This window comes from Macaca nemestrina, chromosome 3 (assembly GCF_043159975.1).
Source record: "Macaca nemestrina isolate mMacNem1 chromosome 3, mMacNem.hap1, whole genome shotgun sequence".
In the NCBI taxonomy this organism is placed as follows: domain Eukaryota; kingdom Metazoa; phylum Chordata; class Mammalia; order Primates; family Cercopithecidae; genus Macaca; species Macaca nemestrina.
Genome location: NC_092127.1, coordinates 158,738,352 through 158,759,085, shown reverse-complemented (window position 1 = coordinate 158,759,085; position 20,734 = coordinate 158,738,352). Strand labels below are relative to the sequence as shown.

General features: G+C 46.4%; 1 long non-coding RNA gene across 2 annotated transcripts; it reads left to right on the top strand.

Annotated features, from left to right (window-relative positions):
• Positions 1 to 663: 663 nt before the first annotated feature.
• On the top strand, positions 664 to 19,692 carry LOC105487742 (uncharacterized). 2 transcript variants are annotated; one of them, XR_011621368.1, is made up of 5 exons: positions 664 to 761; positions 1,552 to 1,640; positions 4,989 to 5,220; positions 6,898 to 7,014; positions 19,610 to 19,692. It is a non-coding gene; the product is annotated as an uncharacterized lncRNA (long non-coding RNA). The 2 variants fall into 2 exon arrangements; XR_011621367.1 differs by having other exon boundaries at positions 6,893 to 7,014.
• Positions 19,693 to 20,734: the final 1,042 nt, after the last annotated feature.

Below are 20,734 nucleotides of genomic sequence, written 5' to 3'. Positions count from 1 at the left end.
AACCTCGGCTCACTGCAACCTCTGCTTCCTGGGTTCAAGCAATTCTCTGCCTCAGCCTCCCGAGTAGCTGGAATTATAGGTGTCCGCCACCACGCCTGGCAAATTTTTGTATTCTTAGTAGAGACGGGGTTTCACCATCTTGGCCAGGCTGGTCTTGAACTCCTGACCTCGTGATCCACCCGCCTCAGTCTCCCAAAGTGCTGAGATTACAGGTGTGAGCCACTGCGCCCAGCCTTAATGAAAACTTTTTTTCCCCTCGAGATGGAGTCTTGCTCTGTCGCCCAGGCTGAAGTGCAGTGGCGTAATCTCCGCTCACTGCAACCTCCGCCTCCTAGGTTCAAGCGATTCTCCTGCCTCAGCTTCCCAAGTAGCTGGGATTATAGGCACACACCACCAAGCCCGACTAATTTTTGTATTCTTAGTAGAGGCGGGGTTTCACCATGTTGGCCAGGATCGTCTCAAACTCTTGACCTCGTGATCCCCCCGCCTCAGTTTCCCTAAGTGCTGGGATTACAGGCATGAGCCACCACGCCCGGCCCTGACTGTTTTTAAGTAAGGGACATGAGTGTCACACAACACACACACACACACCTGTGTCTTCCTCTAAATTACTACATCAGGGCAAATGTTAAATCAGGAGCTGAACCTGTTTATTGGAATCTGGAACTGGTCACTTGGAAACTGGGAGTAGTTGGTCTTCTTTTTGTGTTCTAGAACGGAGGCAATTATACTTCCACTCATCTCCCATGCAGACAGTTCAGGTGAGAAATTAAATCAATCCACTCCACCCCGAGTTCCTAGGAAGCTCCTTAAATCCTAAGCATAGCTTTCCATTTAAAAAATAAGTCTTTATTTCTGCCCAACTGGAGAACAGGCTTATAACTATAAGCCTGAGATATCATTTGAAAAATCAAATACTAACTAAATAATATTCTTAAAACAAGAGCAACCCTTGTCATTATTATTATTATTTATTTATTTATTTTTTGAGACAGAGTCTCGATTTGTCACCCAGGCTGGAGTGCAGTGGCATGATCTCAGCTCACTGCAACCTCCACCTCCCGAGTTCAAGCGATTCTCCTGCTTCAGCCTCTCAAGTAGCTGTGACTGCAGGCGCCCACCATGCCTGGCTAATTTTTTTGTACTTTCAGTCGAGACGGGTTTTCGCCACGTTGACCAGTCTGTTCTCGAACTCCTAACCTCAGGTGATCCACCCGCCTCGGCCTCCCAAAGTGCTGGGATTATAGCCTGGCTCCTTGTCATTAAGTCTGTCTCTCTTTTTGACATCTTTGTGCCTAAGCGTACAGGCTTCAGAACAGACTGCCTTTGTCCACATTCCTGTTTTATTCCTTACCATTATGTCCCCCTTGCAAGCTATTTAAGCTCTCTGAGCTTCAGTTACCTGGTCTGTAAAACAGGAGCAGTTCATAACTAGCTGATAGGGCTGTTAGGATTGGATGAAATTGTGTTTGTAAAATACCTAGTGCAACATTTGAAATTTGCTCAACAAATCAGTTAATATTTTCACTATGTTACTATTCATACTTTCAGAATGAATGAGAAGGACATGCAAATGAGAAAAAAAAGAGAGACATTATCAAACACTGTGAATAGGAAGACCGACAAAGATCATTTAGGAAGTAAGTTGATAGTGTTTATCAAAATTTAATCCGTACATATCTAATTTCTAGGAACCTGTTGCAGATAGATCCAAACTAATTTTACTGGGCAACAACTGTCAGGTTTTCTTGATAAAATTCAGCTGACTGCCGTGACTAGAGGTAGATGATACAACCATACAACCTTAACACGAAGAGCCACACACCTCAACTGTGGGCTCCTGATTAGGCCACTTCAAATACTAACTGCCTCTAGGGTGTAGAGATGAAAGATAAACTATCATACACACTACTAATGCTCATGGTAGATATGCTCAATTGGGTACCTCTTTCTTTTTTTTCTTTTTCTTTCTTTCTTTTTTTTTTTTTTTTTTTTTTTTAAGACACAGTCTCACTCTGCCGCCCAGGCTGGAGTGCAGTGGTGCGATCTTGGCTCACTACAGCCTCTGCCTCCTTGGTTCAAGCGAGTCTCCTGCCTCAGCCTCCCAAGTAGCTGGGATTACAGGTGCGCACCACTGTGCCTGGCTAATTTTTGTATTTGTAGTAGAGGTGGGGTTTCACCATGTTGGCCAGGCTGGTCTCGAACTCCTGACTCAAGTGATCTGCCTGCCTCGGCCTCCCAAAGTGCTGGGAATACAGGCATGAGCCATCATGCCCGGTCAAACTACTCTTTCTAAATATGCCTTCGTCCGGGAGGAAAAAAATCATTTTCCTTCTACGCTTTTAAGTTCTCAGCTGAGGCTCTGACAGGTGAACAGGAAAGAAACAACAGAGGTTTATCAACATGTGTATACACATGGGAAAAATTCAGGGATGAGTATCCCAAACAGGCGGCTAGAACTTGGACTTAAATAGCACCTTTTTAAAAAAAACAATAAATTTCAAAGACATAACAAGACAAAGCAGAAGAACTTTGAGTTTCTAGGGCAGCAAATTGTGGACAGGTAAATATATGGAAGGTCAGCACCAGTCAGTAAAATTTGTTATATGAATCTTCTGATGCTGTCTTTTCACTGATAAGGGTCTAGGATTATCAGCGATTAATTGTTGTACAAATTTGTATCCTGCTTTTAGGCAAATAGGGAAAAGGATGACAGCTTTCCATGTATCTTCTTCTTCTCAGTTGTCTTTAGCTCAAAAGAATCCTTATGCCCAAGCGGTATATTTTGGGGTGGCAAATTCTGCTATCCTTTACCTTCCTGTACCGCACAGTCTAGAAAACTAAAAATTACATTCCCTAGCTTCTCTTGCAGCTGAGATTTGGAGGGAGAATTCGGTCCCACCAAAGTCACATCAGATAATTTCCAAAATATTCCCCCCCCACTTTTTTTTTTTTTTGGATAAAGGCTAAGATGAAGGACGTGCTTAGTGTGAGGTCCAGATGGCCTACTGTTAATAACTGAGGCCCAGGATCTGGCCAGCTTACCTGCCCCCAGTCAGGGCAGCACAGGACTGGCAGTGGCCTTCCCTACTGGGACTGGGGAGTTGGGGCTGAGCTGGTAACATTTAGGGAGGGCCTGCAGAGGCTGAGGAACATCAGTGTTTTTTGCAGACAGCTCACTCCCAGGAGAAAGAAAGGGAAACCCTGGGCTGAGCACACCTAGAACTTTTCCCAAATTTGCCTGCCAGGTTAAACTACCTCTTTCCTCTCCCAGCCACTGCAGAAAGTCAGAGAGGCCCAGGGTGTTACAACTGCACATAGGGGAGAATCACCAAGGAGGGTGAAAGAGTTTAGTTACATATGTTGGCAGGAAGTCTGGTGAAAAGGGACAAAAAGAACTGTCACAATTTACTGTATATACTCCTGTTTAAAATTAATTTTTATAAAAATCCTGTATTCATGTACAATTTGTATAGTTAAAATAGAAAGAAAAAGAAACCCACCACTTTGGTGTAGGATGGAGTAGCCTACAGCACATCAAATATCCTGCCAAGAAAAACTGGAAAATCTAGATTACGGTAATTTAAAAAGAAAAAAAAAAATCTTTTAAATGCATCAGAGGGCTGGGTGAAGCAAAAAGGATTAGAAGAGGCTCCACTCTGGAGAAGGGAAAACTGCAGAGAGGTGAGCTGTTAACTAGCAGCCACTTATCCCGTGGGGGGCCCTCATCCTGCCACTGGGCAGAGGAAAAGTCACTTCCTGGGATAGCCCCATCTAAGGCCAGCTTTCCTCTTTTATTCTTCATCACAACAGTCTCAGGGTTTGCGCTGCAATTTGTCATTAAACGTCAACTTCATTGCATTTTTATTTGCCTCTCTGTGTATACTGTAACCTTCATGTGGGCAGGAAGAGTCTGTCCATCTTGTTCATTGTTGCATTCCCAGGCCTGGTATACGGTAGATGCTTAGTAAATATGTGTTGGGTTGCATTGGAATGAATGCAATGGAATATGAACAGCGAAAGCTTTCCAACTCAGATTTCCTGGATTCTAAAGGCCCCTTGTCTCCCCGGAGGCTCTGTTCCCTTAAGGCTTTGTCAATAGGGCCAAACCTAAGCTCCTTCTGATAGAATGGCATCCTCTGAGTCCTGCTCTAACACCCCCAGGGCTTGGAAGTGGGTGGGGTTGCGAGCCTTATCCGCAACCCTCTAATCTCCCAGGCCACACCCAAGCTAGCACCTCTAGGCCCTTCTCTCCCTAACCACAGAATGCCTTGCAGCTCTAACAGAAAAAGTGTAAGAACTCCTGTTTTGAGGGCCTCCCTGACATCCAGTTTCTGTTTAATTCAACCCGTTTCTCAATCTCTCCAAAGCCCTGCAGGTTCCTCAAGTCCACGTGCTCTCAAACCCTTGCCCCAGATTCTAAAACCAGGCCTGTCCACCCTCAGTCTTATTGCCGGGCCTCTGGGCCCACCTTCCCCATTCTCACTGAACCCTGGACCAACCAACCCTCTGGGGGTCCCACCCAGGGGGAACCCACACCCCATGAGTGAAGACGGTACAGAGAGAAAAAATCTAAATGGAAGTCTGCAGTTGCTGGGTACTTTAAAAATGTCTTTCTAAGGTCGGGCGCGTTGGCTCATGCCTGTAATCCCAGCACTTTGGGAAGCCAAGGCGGGTGGATCACAAGGTCAGGAGTTCGAGACCAGCCTGGCCAATATGGTGAAACCCCATATCTATGGAAAATACAAAAATTAGCCCAGAGTGGTGGTGCACGCCTGTTGTCCCAGCAACTCAGGAGGCTGAGGCAGGAGAATCGCTTGAACCCAGGAGGTGGAGGTTGCAGTGAGCCAAGATCGCGCCACTGCACTCCAGCCTGGCAACAGAGCGAGACTCTGTTTAAAAAAAAAAAAAAAAGTATTTCTAAGTGCAGCTTGACATTCTCGAAACTTTATTCTTGCACATTTGAAGTATTTTATTTTCCTTTCCAGGTGTAAAAAGCCCAAGACTGAAGCCAGGAAAAATGAATTCTGGTCCTGGTTCTGCTGCTATGTGATATTGGACCATCCGTTTTCTGATGGAAACCTGGCTCATTTGCTTTGGGGGTTGGTCCTCTGATATCCAAGCAGGGACTTTGATTTTCTTGTGAGCACTCAGAGGCTGTCAGGCTCAGGGAAACCTACATACGTGGTCCACATTGAAATGAGGGTCTAAAGCCTTGATGTAAGCACGAAAGCGCGCGGGCAGCATGCAGCCCTACAAGCAGGCATTGATCCTCAATGGGTCAATGGGTTAAGGTTTATCCAGCTCCAGGAGGGCCCAGGTCCCCGCTGGACCAGAGAAACCCCTTTAGGCTTGTGTATTAGCCCTTTTTCACACTGCTGATAAAAACACACCAGAGACTGGGCAATTTACACGAGAAAGACATTGAATGGACTTACAGTTCAATGTGGCTAGGGAGGCCTCACAATCATGGTGGAAGGCGAAAGGCACTTCTTACATGGCGGCAGCGAGAGAGTAGATGAGGAAGAAACGAAAGCGGGAACCCCTTATAAAACCATCAGATCTCATGAGACTTATTCACCACTGTGAGAATGGTATGGGAGAACCGCCCCCATGATTCAATGACCTCCCACCAGGTCCCTCCCACAGCACGTGGGAATTATAGGAGTACAGTTCAAGATGAGATTTGGGTAGGGACACAGCCAAACCATATCAGCTTGTTAGGCCTCTCCAGAAATGGAGAATTTTCTTTTATATCACTTTGGTACTTATAGAGGCTTCCTGTGTGCCAGGTCTGTTCTAAGCACTTTACACCTGATGGCCCATTTCATCCTCATGACAAACCTATGGAGTAGATATGCTTTCCCTGCCAAGAGCTCCAAACTGTGAGGCCTTGGGAAGGTAAGGCATTTACTCAAGGTGAGCACTTCCTACAGTAAGAGGCAATCTGGCTCCAGGGTCCATGTTCTTACCCACAGTGCTGGTGATTTTTCTACAGGCACCAGAAGAGCCTCCTCATTCGCGGTTTGGGTTCCCTGGTCACTTGATCCCAGGTGGACAGTGCTAAATGTGGGCATGCCACTCACTGTAGTTTAGTCACACCTTAGTCTCATGGTTTTTTGGTTTTTCTGGAGAACCCTAACTAACACAGTACCTAAAGGGTGTTCTGTAAATATACATGGTTCATCAATGCATGGATTTGATTTTGGTCTTTTGAGTCTCCTCTGGGCATCAGTCTACAACTCATCTTGGGGGTGGGTTATACCTGCAAATAGTCCATCTCATTAACTACTTTCTTCCTAGTTTCTCAGTGAGTGACATTTTCCTGACCTCTTTTCCAGAATCCAGAAGCAATTTTCCAAAGCCCACTTCCTAAAGGAGGCCCTCACCCACAGCAGTATATACCCAATAGAGGTCTTTCCTTTCCTTGAACCCTTATGAAATCTTTCTAGTCTCTTTTTTTTTTTTTTTTTTTTTTTTTTTTTTGAGACAGGGTTTCACTCTTGTTACCCAGGCTGGAGTGCAATAACGCAATCTCGGCTCACCGCAACGTCCACCTCCCGGGTTCAAACTAATCTCCTGCCTCAGCCCCCTGAGTAGCTGGGATTATAGGCACGCACCACCACGCCTGGCTAATTTTGTATTTTTAGTAGAGATGGGGTTAGTCAGGCTGGTCTCAAACTCCCGACCTCAGGTGATCCACCTGCCTTGGCCTCCTAAAGTGCTGGGATTACAGGCGTGAGCCACTGCGCCCGGCCAAATCTTTCTAGTCTTTCAAGAGTAAACGGATATACAGCTCTCCAGTTACTTTATTTGTGTCATTTCATTTAATGGTTCGTTTTATTTTATTTTATTTTATTTTATTTTATTTTATTTTATTTTATTTTTTGAGACAAGATCTGGCTCTATCACCCAGACTGGAGTCCAATGGCGCGATCTCAGCTCACTGCAACCTCGACCTCCCGGGCTCAAGCCATCCTCCCACCTCAGCCTTCTGAACAGCTGGGACTACAGGTACATACCACCACGCCCAGCTAATTTTTGTATTTTTTGTAGAGACAGTCTTGCCATCTTACCCAGGCTGGTCTCCAACTCATGAGCTCATATGATTTGCCTGCCTCAGCCTTCCAAACAGCTGGGATTAAAGGCGTGAGCCACCATGGCTGGCCTTCACAGTTCTTTTTAAACCTCAATCTAGAAGTGGAAATCTCAAGCAAAAGAGGGCAGATGTTTTTATTTAAGGCCCTTAAAGGAGATAAGGAAGTCCAAGAAATTTTCCAAATGGAGTTGCAAGCAGAGAGTATATGGAGACTTAAAAAGGTGTTGGATCTCAACAGGAGCTGTTATTTGTTTGCAGATTTGCCTGTGATCTTCTTGTGGGCCTAAGTACTCCCCATTGTCACTGCTATAGAGCCGGGACCCAGCCCAGTGCCGGGTCAGAAGAAGCTCTATTAGTGCTTATGAACTGTGTTAAATTGGAACTTTCAACCAATTCAATATGGTCACAATGGGTTGGCTCCTAGTAAGCTGCTCAATAAGTGTTTCTTCAGGTGACGATGGCAAATGAAAGGCAGTAAGGCCCATTGATTTCAGATCCAGAGTTTGGGACTCAGAACTATATAATCCTGGGGTCAAATCCTAGCTTTGCTTGCTTCTTTCTGCATCCTCTGAGCCTCTCCCCTGTAGAGAACCTATTTCACAGTATTGCTATGAAAATGACATGAGATCATGCATGTGAAATTTATCATAGTATTGCTCATAATACTACCTTGGGCTGGGAGCTATTCCCAGGCTTTCTCATTTAATCCTCTTGCAATTCAAAGAAGAAGGCACTCTTAACTGCCCCACTTCTTACAGATTAAGAAGTTGAGGAACAAGGGCCGGAGCGGCGTCTCCAAGGTCACAAAGCTAAGAGTAGGTATAGAACGCAGGTGCAGTGGCTGGTCTTTTTATTTTTATTTTTTATTTTTATTTTTTTATTATACTTTAAGTTCTAGGGTACCGTTAAGGGAGAGCTACGAAGTCCCACATGTGGGCAGTAAGTACTCAGTAAAAGTACACTGTTGCTGTTACTGCTGCTGCCGTTATGCTGGACAGCCGGGGAAAGTGAGGGGCAGAGAACTTGGGTCCCCATAGCTACTCCATAACAGGGCCAGAACCACGGGTGGCTCCAACATTCAGACCTGGGGCACCAAGCCTCGTTGCTTGTTTCTTAACTGCTTTCTCCAAGGCCTGCCCTGGGCAGCCACACCCAGAGTTCTCACCACACCCTGGAGCTCTTGCCACCCAGAAGTTCTCGCCACACCCTGCCTGCTCCCGGAAGGTAACAGGGCCATTGAAGAAGGGCTGCATTGTTGTGGCCTTGGCCGCGGCCCTGAAGGCCAGGAGGACAAACACGTTGTCTTCTAAGTACCGCAAATCAATATACAGTAAAAGTCAGAATAAAGGCCCTCTTGAACTTCAACTGACCTCAACTCCAACGACTGGCCCTGAGGACAAATACCCAGGAACCTGATTCCAGGAGAGAATGCCTCCGCATGGCATCCAGTTGCTACCTGGCAGGAGGGTGTTTGCCTTTGGGGGAGGTGGGGGCAGGGGTATCAAGTTCTCCTGGGGAAGACAGGAAGTTTGCCAGTGCCACCCAGAGCAGAAAAAAAGTGTGACGGTATCAATAAAGATGACAATAGCAAGAGATTTCCTTTTTTCCTCAGAGTCCTGGCCTGCATGAATAGGTGAAATCACAACAGCTAAGATTCAGTTAGTGCTTACTGCGTGGGCCACGTGCTGCGCTTAGAACCACATGCATTGGTTCGTTGAATGCGCTTAACAACCCTATGGCATGCATTTTATTATTTTCATTTTTCAGGTGAGAAAATCATGGTACAGAGAAAAGTAAATTGCCTCCCCAGGGACTGCTCAGCCCCCAGGAAGCAGAACTAGAGTCTGAACCCAAGCGATCTTCTATGGCCCTTCCCTGCAAGCTGGCAGTGGGGTATTTCTCTTTATGGTCGCTCTCATTTAATTTTGAATCAGATGTCTTATGCCAAAGTATATACAGAAAGGGCACCACTTTGGAAGGTATACTATAACAAAATACCATAAACTGGCTGTTTTGTTTGGTTGTTTGTTTTTTGACCGAGTCTCGCTCTGTTGCCCAGGCTGGAGTGCAGTAGCACAATCTCAGCTCACTGCAAGCTCCACCTCCTGGGCTCACGCCATTCTCCTGCCTCAGCCTCCCAAGTAGCTGGGACTACAGGCACCGGCCACCACGCCCAGCTAATTTTCTGTATTTTTTTTTTTTTTTTTTTTTTTAGTAGAGACAGAGTTTCACCATGTTGGCCAGGATGGTCTCCATCTTCTGACCTCATGATCTGCCCGCCTCAGCCTCCCAAAGTGCTGGGATTACAGGCGTGAATCACCTCACCCAGCCAACTGGGTGTCTTATAAACCACAGAAATTCATTTCTCACCGTTCCGGAGGCTGGAACTCCAAGATCAAGGCACAGGCAGAGCTGGCATCTGGCAAGGTTCTGCCCTCTAGTTCATAGATTGTGCCTTCTCACCGTGTCCTCCCAAGGTGGATGGGGTGGGAGGTCTCTCTTGGGCATCTTTCATAAGGGCACGCCTCCCATTCAGGAGGCCTCTGCCTTCATGACCTAATCACCTCCCAAAGACCCAGCTCCTAATACCATCACCTTAGGGGGTAGGATTTCAGCATATGGATTTTAGGGAAACACAAACATTCAGACCATAGCAGAGGGGCTAAGAGATCCCTGAAGCCTGCTAGGGCTCCTGAGAGCAGCTGACAAATGTATAGGATTTTGAAGAAACTTTTCAAGTCCCAGGGCAACCAACTTTGTTCCTGCTCTGAGTCTGAGAGGTCCCCATTAAGTTAGCCCTCTCATTCAGTCTTTTTTTTTTTTTTTCCCCTTGAATTTTGAGACAGGATCTCACTCTGTGACCTAGGCTAGAGTGCAATGGCACAACCACAGCTTACTGAAGCCTCCACATCCCAGACTCAAGGGATCCTCCCACCTCAGCCTCCCCAGTAGCTGGGACTACAGGTATGCGCCACCGTGCTTGGCTAATTTTTGTATATTTTTGTAGTGACAGGGTTTTGCCATGTAGCCCAGGCTGGTCTGGAACTCCTGGGCTCAAGTGGTCCACCCGCCCTGACTTCCCAAAATGCTGCCACTACAGGCCTGAGCCCCTAACTCAGTCTTTACTGCAGAGCACTAAAAGGGTGGAAGGAGCGCTTCACTGAGCCGTTCTCCTCCCCCCACCACCACAAGAGGTACAAATTCTACCAAACCTCGTCTCCTGGCCTCTCTGCCTCTGGTGCAGGTTGAGGTTTGGCCTTCAGGGACTGCTTCTGTGAGCTAGTTTCTTGCAAAGGATGTGACAAACGTCACTAGAGAGGACACACCTCAGCACGTGTTCCAAAGGGCTAATGTGGTGAGTTCAGCACTGGCCCCATCAGCGTGCAAACCATGTGAGAGGACTCATGCATGGGAGGCCACCCATGAGCAGGGCTATTTTAATAGAATGTCTTCGGGGTGTGTTAAGAAAAACCCCGGCTTGGAGTGTTTGTGGTTCATCTGGAACCAGGCAGCGCTGTTGTAAGTTTGGGGCCTATAGGGGCTTCTTGGGTTTCTGCTTATTGATACCCATTTCAGGTCCTCCAAGAACGGTCCTGAATCATTCCCTTGGCTATGGCCATGTACCGCATCATTCCTTTGAGTAGTACACTGTAAATACTTAAAGAATGCTGGAGAAAGTTTTGAGATCAGAGCCTTTCCCACAAAAGTCAGGAGTTCCAGCTCTCAATAAGGGGAGGTATCTGTGGTTAGAGGGAGCCCAGAAAATGTGGGCTATGTGCGCCCCCTGCTGGAGAGGGAGGCCCAGGCACGTGGGGCTTCTAGTTCAGGGCCCGGGTCCTCTTGAGGGTTCTCGGAGCACCTCCTCCCGGCTCAAACGGCTCCTCTTCCTGTCCTTTCAGGACTGCCTTGCGTGAGAGCAGGGCTGCTAAGGGTAACGTGGCAATCTAGAACCAGATTGTCGGGGTTCAAATCCTGCTTCTGCAACTGCTGTGTAACTTTCGGCAGGTCATTAAACCTCTCTGTTTAATGATCGTATTGGAGCCTCCCTCACGGAGTACTTATGAGACATAAACAAGATAACATCTCAAACACTGAGGCACAAACGAGGCAACATGTCAAAACACTTAGAATAGTGCCTGGCACACGGGGAGTGTTATGTGTTAATTAAATATTGATTATTGCTATTATTAATATCATCATCATAATTCTCCTGGTTATTAATAAAATATAAGAGAAAGTTTTTCTCCTCTCTCTCAACCCAAAGGGCCACTTTCACGGGCATCAGAAATTCTAACAATCCCAGAGCTAGGATTACAGGCATGAGCCACAGCACTAGGCTCATTATTCTAGATACTAAGAGAAGGGAAGAAACTGCTAACACTATTCCAATAAAAACATCTTCCTCAAAGAAAAAGGGTAAGCGGCCGGGCGCAGTGGCTCACGCTTGTAATCCCAGCACTTTGGGAGGCCGACGCGGGCGGATCACGAGGTCAGGAGATCCAGACCATCCTGGCTAACACGGTGAAACCCCATCTCTACCAAAAATACAAAAATTAGCCGGGCGTGGTGGCGGGCGCCTGTAGTCCCAGCTACTCGGGAGGCTGAGGAGGGAAAATGGCGTGAACCGAGGGGCGGGGCTTGCAGTGAGCTGAGATCGCACCACTGCACTCCAGCCTGGGCGACAGAGCCAGACTCTGTCTCAAAAAAAAGAAGAAAGAAAAAAGGTAAGACAAGCCCCGTGGCCATGCCTGTAATCCTGGCACTTTAGGAGGCTAAGGTGGGAGATCACTTGAGGCCGGAAGTTTGAGACAAGTCTGGGCAACCTAGCAAGACTCCCTCTCTACAAAAAAATTTAAAAATTGACATATGCCTGTGGTCCCCGCTACTCGGGAGGCTGAGGTGTGAAGATCATTTGAACTCATGAGTTTGAGGCTACAGTGAGCTGTGATTACACCACTGCACTGCACCTTGGGCAACAGAGTGGAACACTGTCAATAAATAAATAAATTTTAATTAAAAAGAAAAGGAAAAACGATAGAATAACTTTCACATCAGCCAGGCACTTCCACAGTTTGTTGGGCTTGTTGGTTGTCTCTGATAGCAAAATAATCTATAGACTGCCTTTTATTTCTGCTTTGGGGAAAATTTAATAAAAGTTGATTTCTGAGGTAGGTAGCAATACGTAACCTCAATTTAACAATTTGTTTTCTTGAAAATTTGAAGATTATACATATGTCTGTTCACATGTATGCATATGCCTTACGTATACATACACATATGTGTATTTGTGCAAACATGTATACATCTATATTCCATTTTAGGCATTTGGCATATACTTACAAAGATACATAAACATATATATTGTGAGCATGTTTAAGACTTTATAGGCCAGGCTGCTAGCTCACATCTGTAATCTCAGCAGTTTGGGAGGCCGAAGCAGGTGGATCACTTGAGATCAGGAGTTTGAGACCAGCCTGGCCAACACAGTGAAACCCCGTCTCTACTAAAAACACAAAAAATTTAGGCAGACATGGTGGCGCGCACCTGGAGTCCCAGCTATTTGAGAGGCTAAGGCACGAGAATTGCTTGAACTTGGGAGGTGGAGGTTGCAGTGAGCCAAGATTGCACCACTGTACTCCAGACTGAATGACAGAGCAAGACTCTGAAAAAAAAAAAATTATATAAATACATATATACAGAATGCCTTATAGATGTTTATGCCCCGTTGAGTGGAACAGTGATGGTTGTGGGGAGGAAGGCATACGTGGAAGAGGTAAAAATAGCCATAGGGTTCCCCAGGGGATGATATTTTCAAGAAATTTTGAAGTTCAGCATGGTGCAGCTTAGAAAGGGAGGTGATGGTGGTGATAGTGGTGGTGGTGGTAGTGGTGTCGATGATGGTGATGGTGGCGGTGATGGTGGTGGTGGTGATGGTAGTGGTGATGGTGGTGGTGATGATGGTGGTGGTAATGGTGGGATGGTGGTGGTGGTGGTGGTGATGATGGTGGAGGTGGTGGTGATGGTTGTGGAGGTGGTGGTAGAGGTGGTGGTGGTGATGGTGGTGGTGGTGATGGTGATGGTGGTGGAGGCAGTGGTGGTGGTGGTAGAGGTGGCAGTGGTGGTAGTGGTGATGGTGGTGGTGCTAGAGGTGGTGGTGATGATGGTGGTGCTGGTGGTGGTGGTAATGATGGGATGGTGGTGGTGGTGATCGTGGTGGTGGTGGTGGTAATAATGGTGGAGGTGGTGGTGATGATGGTAGAGGTGGTGGTGGGAGAGGTGGCGGTAGTGGTGATGGTGGCAACAGTGGTAGATGTGGTGGTGATGGTGGTAATGGTGATGGTGGTGGTGGTGATGGTGGTGGTAGTGGTGGTAATGATGGTGATGGTGATGGTGGTGGAGGTGGCAGTGGTGGTGGTGGTAGAGGTGGCGGTGGTAGTGGTAGTAGTGGTGGAGGTGGTGGTAGTAGAGTGGAGGTGGTGGTAGTAGAGGTGGTGGTGGTAGAGGTGGCAGTGGTGGTGGTGGTAATGGTGGTGTTACTGGTGGCAGTGGTGGTGGTGATGATTGTGGTGGTAGTGTTGGTGATGGTCGTGGAGGTGGTGGTGGTAGAAGTGGCAGTGGTCTTGGTGGTGATGGTGGTGGTGGTGATGCTGATGGTGGTGGTACTGGTGGTGCAGGTGATGATGGTGGTGGTGATGGTGGTGTTGGTGGTAATGGAGGTGGTGGTGGTGGTGGTGGAGGCTGTGGTGTTAGTGGTGGTGATAGTGGTGGTACTGGTGGTAGTGGTGATGATGGTGGAGGCAGTGGTGGTGGTGGTGATTGTGGTGGTTGAGGTGGTGGTGGAGGTGGTGATGGTGGTGGTGTTGGTGGTGATGGTGATGGTGTTGGTGTTGGTGATGGCGTTGGTGGTGATGGTGATGGTGATGATGGTGGTGGTGGTGGCGATCCTGGCAGTTGTGTTGGTAGTGGTGGTGGTGATGGTGGTGGTGGTGGTGGTGGTGTTGATGATGGTGGTGTTGGTGGTGATGGTGGTGGTAGGGTGTTGGTGGTGGTGATGGTGTTGGTGGTGATGGTGATGATGACGGTGGTGGTGGTGATCATGGTGGTTGTGGTGGTAGTGGAGGTGGTGATGGTGGTGGTGGTGGTGGTAATAGTGATGGTGCTGGTGGTGGTGTTGGTAGTGATGATAGTGTCGATGGTGGCAGTGGTGATGGTCCTGGTGGTGATGGTGATGATGGTTGTGGTAGTAGTGGTGATCATGGTGGTTGTGGTGGTAGTAGTGATGGCAGTGGTGATGGTGATGGTGATGGTGGTGGTGGTAGTGATGGTGATGATGGTAGTGCTGGTGGTGGTAGTGATGGGGGCACTGGTGGTGGTTTTGGTGCTGATGGTGGTGATGGTGGTGCTGGTGGTGGTGGTGGTCATGGTGGTGGTGGTGATCATGGTTGTGGTGGTGGTGGTGATGGTGGTGGAAGCAGTGGTGGTGGTGATGGTGATGGTGGTGATGGTGGTGGTTATGGTGGTTGTGGTGATGGTGGTGGTACTGGTGGCGGTGGTGGTGATGGTGCTGGTGGTGATGGTGGTGGTTGTGGTGATGGTGGTGGTACTGTTGGTGGTGGTGATGGTGGTGATGGTGCTGGTGGTGGTGTTAGAGGTGGTTGGAGGTGGTGATGGTGGTTGAGCTAGTGGTGATGGTGGTGGTGGCAGTGATGGTTGAGGTGGCAGTGGTGGTGGTACTGGTGGTGGTGGCAGTGATGGTGGTGATGGTGATGGTTTTACTGGTGGTGGTGGTGGTGGAGCTGGTGATAGTGGTGGTGGCGATGGTGGTGGTTGTGGTGGTTGAGGTGATGGTGGTGGTACTGGTGGTGGTGATGGTTGTGGTTGTGGTGATGGGGGTGGTGGTGGTGGTGATGGTTGTGGTTGTGGTGATGGTGGTGGTACTGGTGGTGGTGGTGGTTGTGGCGATGGTGGTACTGGTGGTGGTGGTGATGGTGCTGGTGGTGATGGTGGTGGTTGTGATGATGATAGTACTGGTGGTGGTGGTGGTGATAGTGGTAGTGCTGGTGGTGGTGTTAGAGGTGGTGGTGGTGATGGTGGTTGAGCTAGTGGTGATGGTGGTGGTGGCAATGGTGGCAGTGATGGTTGAGGTGGCAGTGGTGGTGGTACTGGTGGTGGTAGCAGTGGTGGTGGTGGTAGAGGTGGCAGTGGTGGTGATGGTGATGATTGTACTGGTGGTGTTGGTGGTGGAGCTGGTGGTGATGGTGGTGGCGGTGGTGGTGATGGTGGTGGCAGCAGTGGTGATGGTGGTGGTAGAGGTGGCAGTGATGGTGGTGGAGGTGGTGGTGGTGGTGGTGGTGGTGGTGGTGGTGATGGTGGTGGTACTGGTGGTGGTGATGGTGGTAGATGTGGTGGTAGTGGTGGTATATCTTCATGATGCAGCAGGCTGGTAGAAGACCCCAAAAAGTTGATTTCAAGAGTAGCTGGTAGTTGTGGTAGAACCAGTTTTGCCATTCTTTTGCCAGGAAAAACTTGTGCTTGGCATCACTACTTGTGACACACCTCTTCCGAGTCCTAGACTAAGTGCCCTCTCTGAGCCTCCATAGCACCCTATACCACTCACTCCTACCATAGCGTCTGTCGCTCTCTTGTCTGCCCTCTCAGTAGAATGGAAGCTCGATGGGAGTGAGGAGAGCTTTTCCTTTTCACATCTGCATCTCTAGCTCTCAGCACATTGCCTGGCACAGAGTTGGCACGCTGTAAATAGTTGTTGCATGGATGGATGGATAAGCAGACAGGTGGACACATGCATGAATGAATGAACAAATGAATAAGTGTATAAATGAATAAAAGAGAATCAGAGAGCTACATGCCTGGAATTGGGAATTATTCCTACCTGAGGGGTTCCAGAGAGTTAGAGCTAGAACTGGGGATTTACCATCTGCTGGGGTTTGCCTCCTGGTAGAATGACGGATCAGTGGCAATGGCATTTTACCATAGCCCAAGGACATAAAGCGTTCTGATTCAGGAAGCCTCTTTTCTGAGACTGAAGAATCTCCTAGCTGAGACTATATTTCTCCAAAGCAGCCATATGGGAAGTCATTCTGGATGAAGTCACCCTATGATAGTTGAAAAACACAATACGATCAACACCTACTCTGCGATGACAGCATGCATCTTCCCTCTAGCGTTCAAAGCTTACTTTGGCCTTGTGAAGTAGGCATGATCATTCTATAAAGAAGAAGACTGCACCCAAACATGCAGAGTGGCTGGCTAGTAAGTACAGAGTCAGAATTCAAACCAGCTCTGTTGGCTTCAGTATCCCCTGTGGCTACTTGGGAAAGCAAGATTGATGAAAAAAGGAAGAAATTCTGTTGGTTAGAGTAACACTCGCTGCTGTAGCAAACTCTGAAATTTGTAATTGCTACAATAGACGTGTGTTTCTCTCTCACGTAAAGTCTCAAATGGGATTCCTGGTGAGCAGATGGGCCTTCTCCAAGAAGAGATTCAGGAATCTGTGCTCCCTCCATCCTGCGGTACCATCAACTTCAACACGTGACTTCACGTTGCCACGCCCATCTGCTTCGAGCTGGCAGCAGGGAAAAGTGTGGGAGAATGGGAGGTTTTATGGAGCAGATATAAAGGTGGCACACGTCACTTCTAATCACCCTTTGGCTAGAACTCAATTACTTGGCCAGTGCTTACCAGCGATGTAACTTCAACAGAGGCTGCAAAATACAGCGCAGCTCTGTGCCAGGAAAAAGGAGGCAATGAGTTTGGTGAAGCTAGGCAGTCTCCACCACAACTCATACCCAACAATCGGGGACAGCAATGAGATTCCAGGACAGCAAAAGCCCAACTCAGCCCTCCACTCAGGTACAGTAGCCCTGTAGACAAACTTGCAGGAAATCAAATTTGAAGCTCTGTCTTGGGCTGCACATGTGCCCAAAGCCCTGTTTATTTTATCCCCTTCGTTGGGGAACTGTTCCTCTCGAACTTCAGTAATGCCAATCCTAGTATCCCTAGACCCCTAGCTAGAGGTAAGCATATGACTCAGGTTTAAGGGTTGGCATTCAGGGGGTGGTTTAGGGAAGGTCATGTGATCCTAGAAGAGCCTGTTGGCTTGCTTCCCTAACCAATCAAGAAGGCTTTGCTCTTAATTTTCTGGTTACAGGGTTGCAAGAATGGAAGTGAGGAGTGGTCTGACATCATGCCTGCACCCTCAATGAAGAAAGCCAGAAGAAAGAAGGCAGCATGCAGAAAAGAGCAGAGAAAGAGAGAGAAATGACAGCGTTCAAGTCCCTGGCTCTTTGGCTACTCCTCCCCTGCCCTTTTCTCTTTTCTTTTCTTTTCTTTTCTTTTCTTTTCTTTTCTTTTCTTTTCTTTTCTTTTCTTTTCTTTTCTTTCTTTTTTTTGACAGAGTCTCCCTCTGTGCCCAGGCTAGAGTGTAGGGGTGCAGTCTCGGTTCACTGAAACCTCCACCTCTGGGGTTCAAGCGATTCTCCTGCCTCAGCCTCCCGAGTAGCTGGGACTACAGGTGCACACCACCACGTCCAGCTAATTTTTGTACTTTTAGTAGAGACAGGATTTCATCATGTTGGCCAGGCTGGTCTCGAATTCCTGACCTCAAGTGACCCGCCCACCTCAGCCTCCCAAAGTGCTGGGATTACAGGTGGGAGCCACCACACCAGGCCACCCCTGCCATTTCTATGGTTTGATTGTGTAACCCGATATATTCCCTCTTTGCTTAATCTAGTTCCAATTGAGTCGCTTGCAATCCTAAGATTTTTGCATTAACACATCCAACATGCCAGACACCAAGAGAGATTCTAGCAGGTAGATGAGCTTCGACAACAAATCAATATCAACTCCCACAATGCTTTTGTCCAGTGTTAGCTCTGCTCACCTGTATTCTCTCTCTCTCTCTCTCTCTGTCTCTTTTTCACACACACACAAATCTTCTTGCACACTGGGTGTCCTCCCTAAATGATACATTGAAATTCTAACTCCCAGTAACTCAGAATGTGACCTTCTTTAGAAACAGGCCCATTACAGAGGTCATCACGTTGAAACAAAGTCATTATGGTAGACTTAATCTGGTGTGACTTACGACAGAGAGAAATTCAGACACAGACCTGCACACACAGAGGGAAGATAATGTGATGAGACATCATCAGGAAAATGGACAATGCCACGTGAAGATGAAGGCAGAGATTAGGATGATGAGTGTACAAGCCAAGGAACGCCAAAAATTGCCAACAAATCACCGGAAGCTAGGGGAGAGGGTTGGAACAGAGACTCCCTCTCAGCCAACAGAAGGAACCAATCCTGCTGACACCACGATCTCAGACTTCTAAGCCTCTGAATTTAATAAAATCAATGTTTATTTGCCATTCAATCTGTGGTTCTTTGTTACAGCAACCCTAAGAAACTAATACATATACTTACTTTATTGTCAGATAACTGGGGGACTTTGCCAGTGCTATCTGTTCTAGGAGGAAAAGCAATAGGTATTTGTCTTTGTAAGCTCTCTGGAAAGGCCTTGAGAAAATTCATTTCTCTTGTCATACTATATATGTACAGGTATGTGTATAGGTACGCGTATGTATATAAGCATTGTGTGGGAAAATAAATAGAAGATTAAGGCAATGTAGTGTACAGATGGTGTGTGTGTGTGTGTGTGTTTTGGACATGGGGAAGAAGGTTTCCATAATAATGGTAATACTAATTTCCATCTATAATTATCTGCTTTATGTCAGATATTATTCTTTGTAAATTATTTTTTTCTTTTTTCTTTTACAAGATCCTACCGCTAGCATGTTGGATATTATTCTTGGACATAATAGAGACGTGATTTCATTTAATTCCAATAAGGAGGAATGTGTCTTGATTTGAAGTCAGTTCACACCTGAGTTCGAATCTCAGTTCTGCTGTTTACTAGCTATCTGGCCTGAGTCAGATTACTTAACTTCTATGAGCCCTATTCCTCTATGGACTAAAAATTTCTATTCCATGGAATTTCGGTAAAATTAATGCAATGATATATATAAATTGGGTGGCCTATAGGAAGCCCCCTAATAAATGTTTGATAGTATTATTCATCTTCAGAATCACCCTCTATGACAGGCATTTATAATTCCCATTTCTCAGATGAAGAAATGAAGTTCCACCCAGCTAGTAAGTGACAAAGAACTGAACTAGATGCAGATCTCCCTGGTAGCTCCAAAGTCAAGGTCTCTCTCCTACGCAATCCTCCTTGACAAGGAAAAGATGGAAAGGGCAATAATTTGTCAGTACAACACAGTCATGTTTTAGGTGAATTTGAGTTACATGTATTTGAAATTGTGTAATACGGAACATTCATAAGGTCTCATTTTGTGCTCAAAATGAGAAATGGTGCAAATCCCCCGAATTAAAATAAAATCAAGAATTGCTCATGTCAAAACTGCTCAGACAAGTGAATTGTAAACTGTGCCACTTCAGTTCTAAAACAGAAATCCTCTCTTCCTTTGGCAGATATCTCGTAGACTACGCTGCTGTTCACACAGCTCAGAACTCCAAGTGATTTTGGTGACAATCGAAATGTGATTTTGTTAACATCCTATGGCCATGTCATGTGAGCATTCATAACGTGATGGCACATTAAAGCACCAGGAGCAGTGCATTTATTCTGCACTTTAGATGTCATAAAGAGGCTCTGCAGAAGACCAGACAGCCATTATGATATTATATGCTTATAATTCAGCAGATTGATTTCTGCAAAATATCAGAGATCATGCCGAAGAAATGAAAAGCACCATTAAAAAGCAATTATGTACCAACTGGTGTAGATTTATGTGCACTGGAAATCTACTCTTTCATACTTTAAATGTATTAATGTGGGAAAAATTGCTTTGAGTTACATAAGTTTTGGCTAATGCAGTCTTCAGGAATGTATCCATTGTATAAAATAAACTCATCCTAAAGATATTATCATTTACTTCTAAGAACTAAAATACCCAATGCATTTGCTAACTAAATTGCTCATGATAATTTAAAAATAGAAAGTTTGATTTATATACATCAGTCTCTAAGGAGCTTATCATGCGTAACCTCTGGGGACACTGAGGAAAATGAATTTTTCCAGTTTGTAAGCCTAGGGCCTGCCTTTGTACTGTGACAACTTAGCATGCACTAGCATGTAGCATATCTGGGTGGACCTCAGTTTTCTCTTTCCATGTTGACCAAACCTGGACAAGAGCCAAGGCTTTCCGAGAGGCAAGTAGAAGATGTATGGTGGTGTGCACTATACAGTTAGTAATAGGAGCTACCACTTATTGGGTGTCTTTTGTGTGTGTGTGTGTATCAGACATGATTCTAAGTACTTTATGTACATTATTTTATTGACCTCAAAATCTATGTGCATGAACAAATGAATAATTGAAAGCACAGGAATGTTGACTAACTTGTCCAGATTATTAATTGGGATGTGGCAGAGATGATTGTTCTAATATCTCCAATTTACTTTTAAATATTTCCATATATACTCTGGGATATCATATGTACTACTTTCATTAAGCCACAACCCAGGTGGTCAATTCTTTTTTTTATTTTTCATATTTAGAGACAGGGTCTCACTATGTTGCCCAGATTGCCCTGGAG